The sequence below is a fragment of the Hippichthys cyanospilos genome, chromosome 8 (genome assembly GCF_059441005.1).
Source record: "Hippichthys cyanospilos isolate Australia breed blue-spotted pipefish chromosome 8, RoL_Hcya_1.0, whole genome shotgun sequence".
NCBI classification, from domain to species: Eukaryota; Metazoa; Chordata; class Actinopteri; order Syngnathiformes; family Syngnathidae; genus Hippichthys; species Hippichthys cyanospilos.
The window spans coordinates 15,464,990-15,477,456 of record NC_142376.1 but is presented as its reverse complement, the minus strand read 5'-3'; the positions used below and the strand labels follow the sequence as shown (position 1 = coordinate 15,477,456).

The window sequence follows — 12,467 nt, the reverse complement described above, 5'->3', positions numbered from 1 at the left end:
TGACTTATCACATCATTCACATTGCAAGCCAATTCACTGGCACAAAACTATTCCTGCTGATGGAAAGAACATACTTGAAAAACATTTATGCCATCCCATTTTGAAAACGTGTAAATATTTTCAATGAGATTGACTATTTGAGCTTGTTACACTCAATTTCTTTTTCTATGAGGCAATGAAGATCGATCATATATTCAAAGGCATCAGTCATGTCCAGTTATTTATGTCCATCTATTTGTGCCAACCAATTTTGTTCCCTAAGAAGAGCTAAATGTTACAAAACGTAGCCAATATAATGCGTAGAAGTTCTACAAACTCCACATTCCGGGTTATAATTTTTCATCTTGTTAAAATGTGCAGGTATACTGTAGCTGGCGAGTGTATAACCTTTCAACCAGGGATGTTCCGAAATGAAAATGTTTGGCCAAAAGCAAGAACCGAAGATAAGAAACACTCAGCCAAAAACAGAAAAATCAAAAGCAATTGGCTTTCGACTGCAAAATCACATGCACAGAACTGCAAATGAACCATAAAAAAGAAATAAAACTATTAACTAAAAATGTATAATGTGCTCCTGTTTGTTTGTGGTGAATGTTATGGTAATTAGATATAATGATAATGCAACGTTTGTTCTTTATTTTGATTCAGTGACATAGCAACCACTAGAATGGAAGACAGAAGCCTAGTTATTTGATTAGGTATTAGAAAATAGATTGACGAGATGGCTCATTTTTTTGGAATCAAATATAATATGTCAGTAATTTCACCCTCATCATCCTTCTTTATATATGGCCGCTTTTTTAGACAGGAAGCCCACATTTACCGCATTTTCTGCACAATAAGGCGCACCAGATTATAAGGTGCACCCTCAATTAATGACATATTTCAAAACGTTTTCAATCACAATATAGTAATATTCAAAGTAATAACAATAATAACTCAAATAATAACTCTAAACTCTCAATAGCATAATCATTCAATGTCAATATGACCAACATTGTTCAGATGTAAACACACAAAAGAAACAGGTAAAGCTTACTTTATCAGTTCATTCCCCATCTATGAATCTCATTCTCAATATTGATCCATATCTAAGGCGCACCTGATTATAAGGTGCACCATCAGCTTTTTTTAAAAAAATTAAGGCTTTCAGGTGCACCTTATATTAATAATTACCAATTATTTGCAATATAGTTATGAAAGCTAATCTCAAAATGAAAGTCTTTTACACTGTTCCATTGTCGGCCATGCATTATTTGATGTGTTTATTTTGAAGTTGGCCTTTGCAGCACGTCATTGGCGTTTGGCGAAACTGGGCAGTGCTCTATTTTCTTGACACGCTGAAATGCTTTACAGTAGTTGACTAACAAGCAGTGTCCCTTTCTATCCCCTGTATGCACTGCGAAATTTAGACAGACGCTTTCTGGCAGAAGTTTTTGCATCATCACAACATCCTTTTATAGGATGTTTTGTTTCAGTTTTGTTTTTGTTTTTTTTGCCGCTGAAAACTGAAACTGCATTTATTTCTCAATTTTAGGCTAACATTTTCGGTGGCGGAAAACTCAGTGCACCCTAATTTCAATTTACAGTATTTTAGAATGGCCTGGACTAACACAAACAACTTAAAGTAGATATTCTAATCAATCACCTTTCTGAAGCCCCACAAATGAGACATAAAACAGCATAGAGGCAGTCAGCAAGTAGGACACATGATCAATAAATTGATGATACCTCATGATCCTCACTCACGTCTAAAATGAGCATGTGGACAAGAGGCTGCAAATTAGTTGTCGGAATGAGAGACTACACATTTTGATGGGGTGGCTGAGTAATCGAAATATCAGACCACCAGTAACACGGCTTTTTTTGTGTCCTTTTATTTAGGTTGAAACATAAAGGCACCTATATTGACAGTAATAATAACATTAAAATATTCCCTTTCACATCTACCTCACAGTCAGATTTTTTTCCAGGTACTTGAGTTCTTCCAATATTCCAAAAATGGGCTTCTTCAGTTCATTGAGGACAACATTTTCCATTTGTTTGGTTTCCAAGTTTGGTTTTGTTTGTCTGTGTCCTGCGATAGAACCTCTTGTTCACAGTTAGATGGAATGGCTCATTTTTTTCACAGGTGGAAAAAAAATGGATGCATGATGGAAAATAAAAGTAATAGTGGCAGTTAGGTGAGTACTAGTCAGTTCAGTGGAGAAGCGTTATCAATTTCATTATTTTAAGTGCTCGCTCAGGAGTGATAACACTGCTGTTTTCAGAAACTTCCAGGCTTTTTTTGTTGCACAATTTTAATTAGTTTTTATTGTGAAAGTTTTCATTTCATCTGAATTATCAAAACTGAAAGACATCACTTTGGGTTTCTCGAGGTAAGGATCAGGTAGCCCCCAGGCCGAGCCCATCTTTAGTACCTTCACATGTCCCTCTTTGATTGATGGGCCCCAGGGGGGTGGGTAAAGTGAATACCTACCCAAGGTAGATTCTCAGAGGGAAAAAGGAGAGGTTTGAGAAAAGAGGTGAGGACTGATTGTCAGAGAGCAGAAAGGAAGGACTTTATCATCCAACTTGTCAGTCAGGTGTCAGTCATAGCATCCTCTTCAAGCTGCACCTAGCTAAAGTGTCAACTTCCACCAATATCTGTCCTCAATAATGGAAAGTGTGTGAGGAAGCAACATGGAGCACTCCATCAAACTCTTAACAAAAATATTAGGCAAGCAGTGGTAGACCATCAGGGCCAGCAAGGCCTTCTCTGCCGGCCTAACATAACCTGACATCATTATCATAATTATAATAAAACTCAATTTCCATAATATATATATATATATATATATATATATATATATATATATATATATATATATATATATATATATATACTGTATATATATATCAGAATTCAGCCAACTTGTGTCACCAGGCTGAATGAAATCTGCCTGAGGCCTTCAGAATCAACAGTGCGGGTGTCTGTGCGCTGTAAGTGAAAGAGCACATATAGTTAATAGATAGTTGCGATAGCCAATCAGATCACGGGTTGGTGACCGTCAGGCCAGCTAGAAAACTACACGTCGAACGTGACATGTACGCGGCCTGTGATTGGATGGGAGGCAGCGCTACAGATCAACCAAATTACACGGTGTAGCTTGGTTGAGCTGCTTTAATGGTGTAGCCTACATCAGAGCCAGTTCCTTTAGCAGAAAAATCTAATATATCCTCTCACTTTTTCAACCTCCAATGGCTGAAGGAGGGGAAAATATCAACCAAGCCATTGAAGTCTTACTGTGGAAAGAAAGAAGAATTGATTTTGTGTTGACATAAGCTTTTTCGGGAAAGGAATTTTAGTGGGTGCAAGCAATTTATTTATTTTTTATTTTTTTATGTTTTTATATTTTTTTTTATTCATATTCAATTAATGGGTTACACATGCAGTGTTACATTTTAATTGGTGATGCAGGTTTATTGATGTTTCCATGCTCCGGATATTAATAGCTGGTGTTGTACACAATTAGGGTGATGCAACGCCCAAGTAATGTGTCCAGCAAACCATGACACGTGTGCCAGTTCGTTCATCTGAGCATATCAGGAACGTGTACAGGAACATGTACAGTATTATCTTTCATATAGATTTGGAGGCATTTTAAATAAATAAATGAGAATCACGATTTTTATGTGAATATATTTCTTTGGCACACTCCTACTGTAGTATACAGTGTAGGCCTTAGGTTGAGGCAATTCCAGAATATTCTTGATGAGGGATTTCAAATGATATTATATTAACAGCAAACCATACGGAGCTGCATATAAGTAAGAAAATCACACCTCACTTGTTCACAAACCTCTCACCTTCTTTTTTAGTGTTCACACATCATCACTCACTGTTGTCTGTCTTTCTCATGCCTTTTCGGAGTCTCTGCTGAGACAAACCGTTTTTTTAAAAACCTAAATTAGATCTCAAAAATGATGAGGACAGTGAACGTGACTCTATTCTCATCCTAGTTATCTGATAAATTATGCTTTCAATAGAGGTGTAAAATAAATGGATTAATTGTAAGTTAAAGTCAGTCATCTCAGTACTGTATATTTTTTTAAATCGCTTAATCTCATGTTTAATCTGTAATTTTCTGCTTTCTTTTGATGTTAGATCTGCTCTTATGCGTTGGGCTTCTTGTCAGGGGTGGGAAAACAAAGGTCAATCACACCTTGAAGTGGTCACTGATTGGTTGTCAATATGTTTGGCATAACTCGATAGGCTTCAGTTGTTAGTGGACGGGCAATATGATACCACACAAGCAGCTAAAATGTAGTCCACCACCAAAATCCAAAGCACTCAAATAAAAGCTATAGCCACAGTTAACAGTATCATGAAAGACACTAATATCACAACCCATTGCAGGGCTCTTTGCCAAATTTTATAGATCGGTTAAGAAAAATCCCTACGAACACACTGCAGCGAGGCCATGTACTGCGTACCTTCTGCACAAGTGTCTAGTGTGGTAGTTCTCCGTGTCATAGGCAATGATACTCACTGTTACAGATCTTAATTGATTATTATCTCTTTTCTTAATCTCTTGACTGCACTATTTGTACCTTATATGACTGCTAAAACTAAACAGCCAAAACACCAATAAAAATAGATGTATAGTGTCTTCTGCAGGCTGATATCACTTACTGATAGGTACATATTTTTTTATTCCCCAAAATGTATTTTTATTTGCCAATTATGGATTCCTGGGCAATTGGATCTGCAGAGATTCTTAATCTGAGGTTTCAGTTGAACTACGTTGTTACTCACTTGTTTGTCTCTGGGCATGCCAAAGCAGTAAACAAATGTCATTTCCTACAGGTCCTGTGTTCTGGTGTACTGCATTTAGGTTCTACGGACACATAACAGTTTTAGTGATTTGGGGGTTCCATGGCTGTCTATGTGTAATCTTTCAAAACCTCAGGATAAACAGGTTAAAGGGAGCATGTGTAATTTTTCGCATGTGCCTGTGGGAGCTTTAGGGGCATTACGGTAAATGCGGGAAAACACATTCCTCTTCCTGCTGGCCTTAGTTATAACAGACAAGGCGACCTCCGGAAGAGTGCCACCACTCATGTAATATAATTTAATAATAACTCGTATATTTAAAAAATACTGTTGGTCGTTAAGAGCACATTCGTTTGCAAGTTTTTGAGATTTATAAAAATTTAATGTATTCATTTTTATGAAAAACCGTCTACATCTTACAGTGTAGCTTTAAGGGGATCAACACAAAATAATTCATACCCTTTGCACATGAGAGAAATTTTTATTTCACTTAAAAAGCATTGAGAAAAGATTTAAAAGATTGTCTCAACTGACTCGAATCTGTGAGCTGGAAGACACAATGTCTGTTTTTTACTGGTAAGCTGGTGAAAAGTGCTAATGTGGCTGCATGGCTGAACAGTCCCAGTAGTGCTTGGCTCCTTCTGTCCCGGCAGCGGCTGTGTGCTCCCACGGGACAAACAGAGGAATAATCAGTCATTAACTGGTGCAGGCCCAGCTTCAGCTCCACAGTACCGTGTCCCTGGGAGGATCAATAGTCCAGGGTAATTAAAGAGCTGACCAGGGAGGGAGTGAGAGGGGGGGCATGTTGCCAGTAAATCCACCGCAGCGACAGGATGCCTGCAGCCACAATGACTACAGCGATGACACTGAGAATGCCACTAAGGTAGGCTGACTGACCACATATATAAGAAAGATGACATCCGAACCGAAACACCGCACACATGAGACTTCAGCGTATACCATAATTACTTGGCGTTTTTCATGTGTCTGTTATCACAGAAGGGGAGCCTAGCAACTGAGAGAGAAAAGATGCTGTAGAAATTGGAATAGATGATCACAATGACGGTATTTAGACTTTAATGCTGTACACAAACACCCAAAGATGAATTGTTTCTTGTATATTCAAGCAGAGTCAAATCTGTTGAGTTGTCAGGTCACATGGTGATTTAATGTGGTTATTTAATTCCACTAAGCTGCTTTAGCATGATTGATATTTTGCTTGGATAAGGTAGAGGAAAGGTATGACGCATGAATATGAGCTATGCTGCATTTCTTGTCCAAGACATCAAGCAAATACAGGAAATTTCAATGTTGGAAGGTCTCACCTCTTATAGTTAATCTATCCAGAGACATCCGTAAAGAAACACTGCAGAGAGAATGGCCTATTTTTTACTTATAAACTCTTAGTAGCTTTTCGTCCGGAAAATCTAATTATCTTCCATTTTCAATTATTTTTTTATTTTATTTTGGAGAAAAAAAAAAGATCTCTCAAATTCCCCCCTCTGCTCAGCAGTGTGGCCACGCCCCTCTTTATTCTCATATCTTAGTGAACACAGAGGAACCAAACACAATTTGCCTATTCAAAGTACTTTTACATGCAATGTATACACACAAATAATAGCCCAAAACTGTTACCAATTGCCACACACTTTTATCTGGACATCTTTACGTATGTCCAATTCGTTCTCATAATAATAATATCACAATAACTAGCCTCTTCATTGCTATCTTATGAGAGAATGAGGAAATGAGTAGCTTACTGTGATTTTCCAACTATAAGGCACACTTTTTTTCCCAATAAATGGAACTTTTAAGATTAGAATGTTTACTTTTTTTCAACACGATTCGAAGAAGATTACTCTGTCAGCCATATAAGCCGTGTTTCGACGCACAGATGTGCATTTTATATCATCCGTATTCTTGCTCTTATGTCTGGCATTAGAAACATTTCAAGTGCGCCAATCCCATTTTTCGCACCCATGTGACCTGTATCTGAATATTTTAAAGGCCGTTTGAACTGCACATTGCATTTTTTCAAATGCGACACAGTCCGCACGTGACCACCAAGCAGCCACTGTCATAATTCTGCGCATTCATCTGTCATTGAAATAGTATTCCTGTATGTTCCATCCCAAAACCTTCTGTAACAAAACTCCTGTATATTGATGATCTCCAGAACTGAAACGTACTCAGCAGGTTCTGGTGCATTTTCTATTTGGAATCCGGTGCTTTAGAATGCCCTACCTATAGCAGTTAGAGGCACTAGATTTAAAACCCAACTTAAGTCTCATTTTTATATTCTTGCATTTAGTTGAACTCACTGGCATTTCATCTTTTCCTTTCCTGACCCCTTCTCCCAGCTTGGAGAGGTGTTAAATTGGGATGACAGAGTGGAATGCCGCTCTGCAGATCGGCACCGACTAACCAGAGCAAGATCAGTGGTGGGCTAGCTCCGCGGAGGTGCAGCTGTGCTGATGGACTTGCCAGAGCACCTTCCTATCAGAATGAGTCTTCTTGCAACATTTAACCCTAACTCTAATCCTACCTCAACGGAGGTGCGGCTGTGGAATTGGACTTGCCGTACAACCTTCCACACCGAAGGCATCTTTCTGCAACATTTCCTCTTAATAATTGACTTGTATTATTCTAGTTTGCATTAATACTGGACCTTGCCTCAAGTTCGCACGTGGCCTTCATTGCAGCCTGTTGAGCCATCCATCCACTTATGCATTTTCTGCACTGCATATCCTCAATAGGGTTGCAGCCAGGATGAATTGTTCCAGTCCAATTTTGACCAAGTCAACATTTTATTCACCACCTGCATTTGACCGTTAACACCGATTAACTATTGTTGACTGTTGCACAAGCCAGGGAGTGAGTGATTCATTCAAAAGAATTAATCTTTTGAGTGAATGTAACATATCACAGTCAGAAACTGTACCCAAGACTATGCAAACAAGCAAGGATGATGAGCAACTGCTCTCTTATAGACAGAGGAAAAAAGCAGGTGAGCAATTGGCTCACAATCTGGTTTGCACCCAATTGCTCAGAAGACAGGGGACAGACAGTAAGGAGCAAAGCCAGGGCAGGAAATCCAATCAGCGGTTGAAAGAGTTTTGGTGAGTCAGGCCGAGCAGGTGTTCTTACCGGGGAAGCAGGAATTCGGGTTGTCAAGGGCAGGCAGGGTCAAGAGTTGTGAAGTTTATTGGATGAGGTATGGTAGAAAACTCACCTTCCAAGACAATCTAGAAAGGACATGCGGGTTTATGTACAGAGGCAGTGATTAGTTGCACCTCGTGGTGATTGGGCTGATTGAATGGAATGCAGCCAGATAGGTGAGAGAGAATGAGCTAGCTGAAACTTGCAGCTCGATTTTCCTGCTGTCATAACCAATCATCCTCCAGAATCAGGTGGGGGAGGGACTTCACTGAATACACTACAAAACTATTAGCATTATTCAATGAGTCTGGGTTAACGCATGTCCATTTCCTGAGCAAACTAGTGAGTGAATGTACGTTTCCTGAACGGCTAAGTGAGTGAACTTACATCCTTTACAAGTTCAGCGGTGACTGAGTGATTTGTGATTCACCAAGGAAGCAACATTAGTTACCACTCGGTGAACCACCACATGCTCATCTTGCAGTGATGCACTTTATCTAAGAAAACAGTGGGTGCAAATCATATAAAAAATAAAATAAAAAGAAGAATAAACACAGCTCATTGGGCGTGTGAACAATTCTTTTGAATGGTTCTTTTGAACAAACTAATTCAAATGATTCGGTGCACTTCAAAGAATGCCCATGAAAACAATACTCTAGCTTCACTCTCTGCTCACCATACATATGACTACCCACACTTTCAGATGCAGCAGTTTTACTAATCTTTTTTTCCAAAGGTCTGCACTATTTTTTCATATTCTGTCCCAAATTACAGAGCACTCTGCTAAAAATAATATGTTATGATATAAACACTTGTTTAATGATTAATTAAATGGAGCAAATGTAAGAAAAAAAGAGTCCCTTCATTCAAAAACTTACTTAAATAAACCATAGCATATTATTACACACCTCTACATTTCTGACACAAAGACTGAAATTGAATAGTTGGATTGTCTTGTTTGTATACAGTAGTTTGAATTTTCCCATCAATAAGGTTTGTGCCAGAGACTATACACTAGACTAGACTATACACTACACTAGACATTAGAACCTCATAATTCTCTTGGTAACACTGCTGTGAATTATGTTGTTTGTAGACTAAAGTTACAAGTACGTTCTAAATCCCCCATAATTTTCATGCGTCACTGTTTTCTTTTTTTTTTTTTATCTATTAGTGTCCCTCACTTCTTTAGAACAAGGCCACACAGGGAACCTTTTGATTTTTTTTTTGTTTCAATCCAGACAGCGATTTGCTTACAGTAAACTTTTGTAATCAGGGCTGGAGAATAGGTGCTGTCATCAAAGATGCAGGCAGGGTGTTTTTTTTTTAACTGATGACTAATTAACAGCTGCTGTATCACCTCCTGTATAAGAATCATTAACAAGCACAGTCTAGCTTCGAAGGGAACAAGGCAAATCATTTATCACAGCAAGTACTATTCATCCCTAATTTGTTACAGAGATTTCAGCTGTCGGTGAAAGAAGCTTGACAGAAAGTATATTTGGAAGTTTGAGATGGCTTGGGATCGATTTTTCTTTGAATTGCCTAAGATTGCGAGCGACTTGAGTGATTGAGTCTATTTTTAAGGAAATAAAAAATAAGGATTAAGTTAGTTTGGCTGGCATTTCAAATCACATCAAGTCATGTTTACTTATTCATTTGGCTGGGATGGATGGATGGATGGATGGATGGATGGATCCATAATGGTTTGTCTTAAGAAGTTAGGCTAAGCTTTACACAATCAGGATGTTTGCGGCTTTCTACCGATCCAATTAAAAGGAGCTACTAAATATCTTATCTTATAAATAATTATCTACTAAAGTTACTATCTCATTCATTTTCTGTAGCCACGTCTCAGTCGCTGCTGCTCACTGCTACATCAAGCTGCCCACAATTTTATTCACTTTATATATTGGTGTCCTGATTACTGAGCTTTACCAAAAACATTACTAAGCTTTTAATGTATATGCTTAGCAGTTAGTGCCATGCTTCAATATCAACATCATATTTGTTAACAAATGAGCAGTTTTCAAAACACACAATACAAAAACAACAACAACAACAACAACAATAATAATAATAATAATAATAATAATAATAATAATAATAATAATAATAATAATAATAATAATAACACAACCAAGTATCAAGGACCTAATTTGTGGATTTACAAGTTGTCTTGAGTCCTGCATACAGTGGCGGTTCTCGCATGAGTGACTCCCTGGGAACAGTGACTATAAAACTTAACGAAATTACCCTAATTGGTAAAATAGCCAACAACAACTTCATTCTTCAGCAGAATACCTCTCTAAGCTTCCCTGCTATGTTTTTAATGTTATTATATTTAATGATGAAAGAACCAAAATTAGAGCTGATGTGTTTGTCAACTCTGTGGGCTCTATATTGCGTTTTTTTTTTTTTTAAATAAAAGACACTAATGGATTTACTGAGGCCAAGATGCTTGGTGGTGGGGTGGCTGAAAGATTGCTTCATTACTGTTGAGTACTGCTTAGTAGTGGTGGAACATTAAGGGTATTGTCCATTTTCTATTTTTATCAATTTCTTTGTGCTTCAACATTTTCCAGGAAGCGTACATAACATCGTTGAATAGTACCATACCCTTAGTCATGATATAAGGTATATAAGCTCAAGTGTGCTACAAACATTGGTAAGAATGGTATTGGTATGAGCAAAGGATGTTTAATGCAGTGTGATTTAATGCACACTCATGTGGTTCACAAGATGATCATATGTCAATCCCAAACAATGCTCTGTAAATGCAGGGAGGCATGGAGAAGGTGCAAGGTGAATGTACTTTTGTACAAGAGAAATATGCCTCTATTCATTACTCTGATTAGCTCATAAGCTTCAGAAATGTAAAAAAATAATTAAAAAAAAATCTGTCTGTGGAGGTCGAATTTATAGAGCTATTTCTTGAATGGACAAATGACATTGTCATACAACGACAATAAAGAGTTTGACAATTAAATCAAAGTAAATTGAAGAACTGCTCTATGTCAACCAACATGAAAAATAGCATAATGTATATCTATATTGTGTCCTGAAGCAATAACATTCCAGACAGAGCTTGACCTTTCATTAGGCAGACTCTAATCATCATCAAGTGTTCAAGAGATTAATCTTTCTTTATGGCCTCTTTGTAATATGTCAAAAGGCTAACTGGGCCTAATACAGTTAATATGATTGGACGTGCCATAGAAAAATTATTCACAAATAAATTGAATAAAATATTGCTGAACTGTACTCAAAAGATCAGCAATATTATCAACTCAACATAATAAATCATTCCTGAAGGTTTGACCAGATTGCTACGATCTCATGTTTCTGTTTGTATTAACAATGACAAGTTGTTATATATTATCCATTCTGACAGAGCGTCGAGGACAAAGAGAAAACTACACAGTGACATTTATTGTGCAATTATTCTCAATATCAGTCTCCTCAAAAGTGCGCTCTGAAACATCATTAGGTGTGCCAGAAGAACTTATTTATTTCACCTCATTGGTCCAAAATGTATTTACTTACGAAAACTAATGGGTCTTTGTTTATCTTTGTAGTTCATGTTAAATTAACTGTTCTTCTAATAGATGGCAATTAACATGTGTACCCACAAAGTTGTTTTTTTTTTTCTCTCCTTCTGTAATATATGTGCCCTGGCTCAATAAAGTTTGACACACACTTCTCTTTATCATTTGTTTCCTGTTTTCCAATTTTGGTACATTTCTTTTTTAAATGTATGAAGCAAATGAAGCAAACAAAAAGACCTACAATCACCAATTTTAGATGTCGAGTGAAAGAAAAAAAGGCTGGTTGGCATTTTGCGAGATGTGTGGAAGTTTACTCAAATATGCTGAGGTCTTTGCTAAATTTGGATGGAGCAAGCAGCATAATGAGAGCCCACACCCCATTCTGTTGCATTCAATTATGTTTAAGTCAGCTAGAGACCTTTCCAGTGGCAAAAACTTATCTGTGACCAAGTTGGTCATTGTCGGGACTCTATTCTGCCTGTTTCCCAAATCTCATTGATTATTTGAGTTATTGGTTGGACTGATGTTCATTCTATTAGAATGTACAGGGAAACTTTGTCCCCCATCAAAGGAGGTAAAGAACAAGTAAGACAGGGGTAACAGGAGCAGAAGTCTATTGATTCTGAGGGATAGTGACTCTGATGGCTTTGTACAGCCTTGGATCGACAAGCCGTCTTGGGCCAAAGGATGATTTTGATCTGGCTGTGGAAAAAAAAAAAAAAAGCAGCCAAAGGGTGCGTCAGGCAGCGGCAAACATTCAACACCTCAAAAAAAACAAGAGTGGGCATTAACCATAATACCCATAGATCAATCAGAACATCATGGGGACATGCTGACTGATTCGCTTTTACATGCTGTAATCACACAAGGACAGCAGCATAGTTCATCCAGAGCACATTATGCTGCTTTTATCCACACATGCTGAAAAATAGTGCAACATTGCC

The 12,467-nt window shown here is 37.7% G+C and overlaps 1 long non-coding RNA gene across 1 annotated transcript; it reads left to right on the top strand.

Moving 5' to 3' along the window:
* The first annotated feature begins 5,675 nt into the window (after window positions 1-5,675).
* LOC148420300 (uncharacterized) lies at window positions 5,676-11,658 on the top strand. The gene is made up of 3 exons (XR_015866423.1): window positions 5,676-5,699; window positions 5,816-5,881; window positions 7,186-11,658. It is a non-coding gene; the product is annotated as an uncharacterized LOC148420300 (long non-coding RNA).
* Window positions 11,659-12,467: the final 809 nt, after the last annotated feature.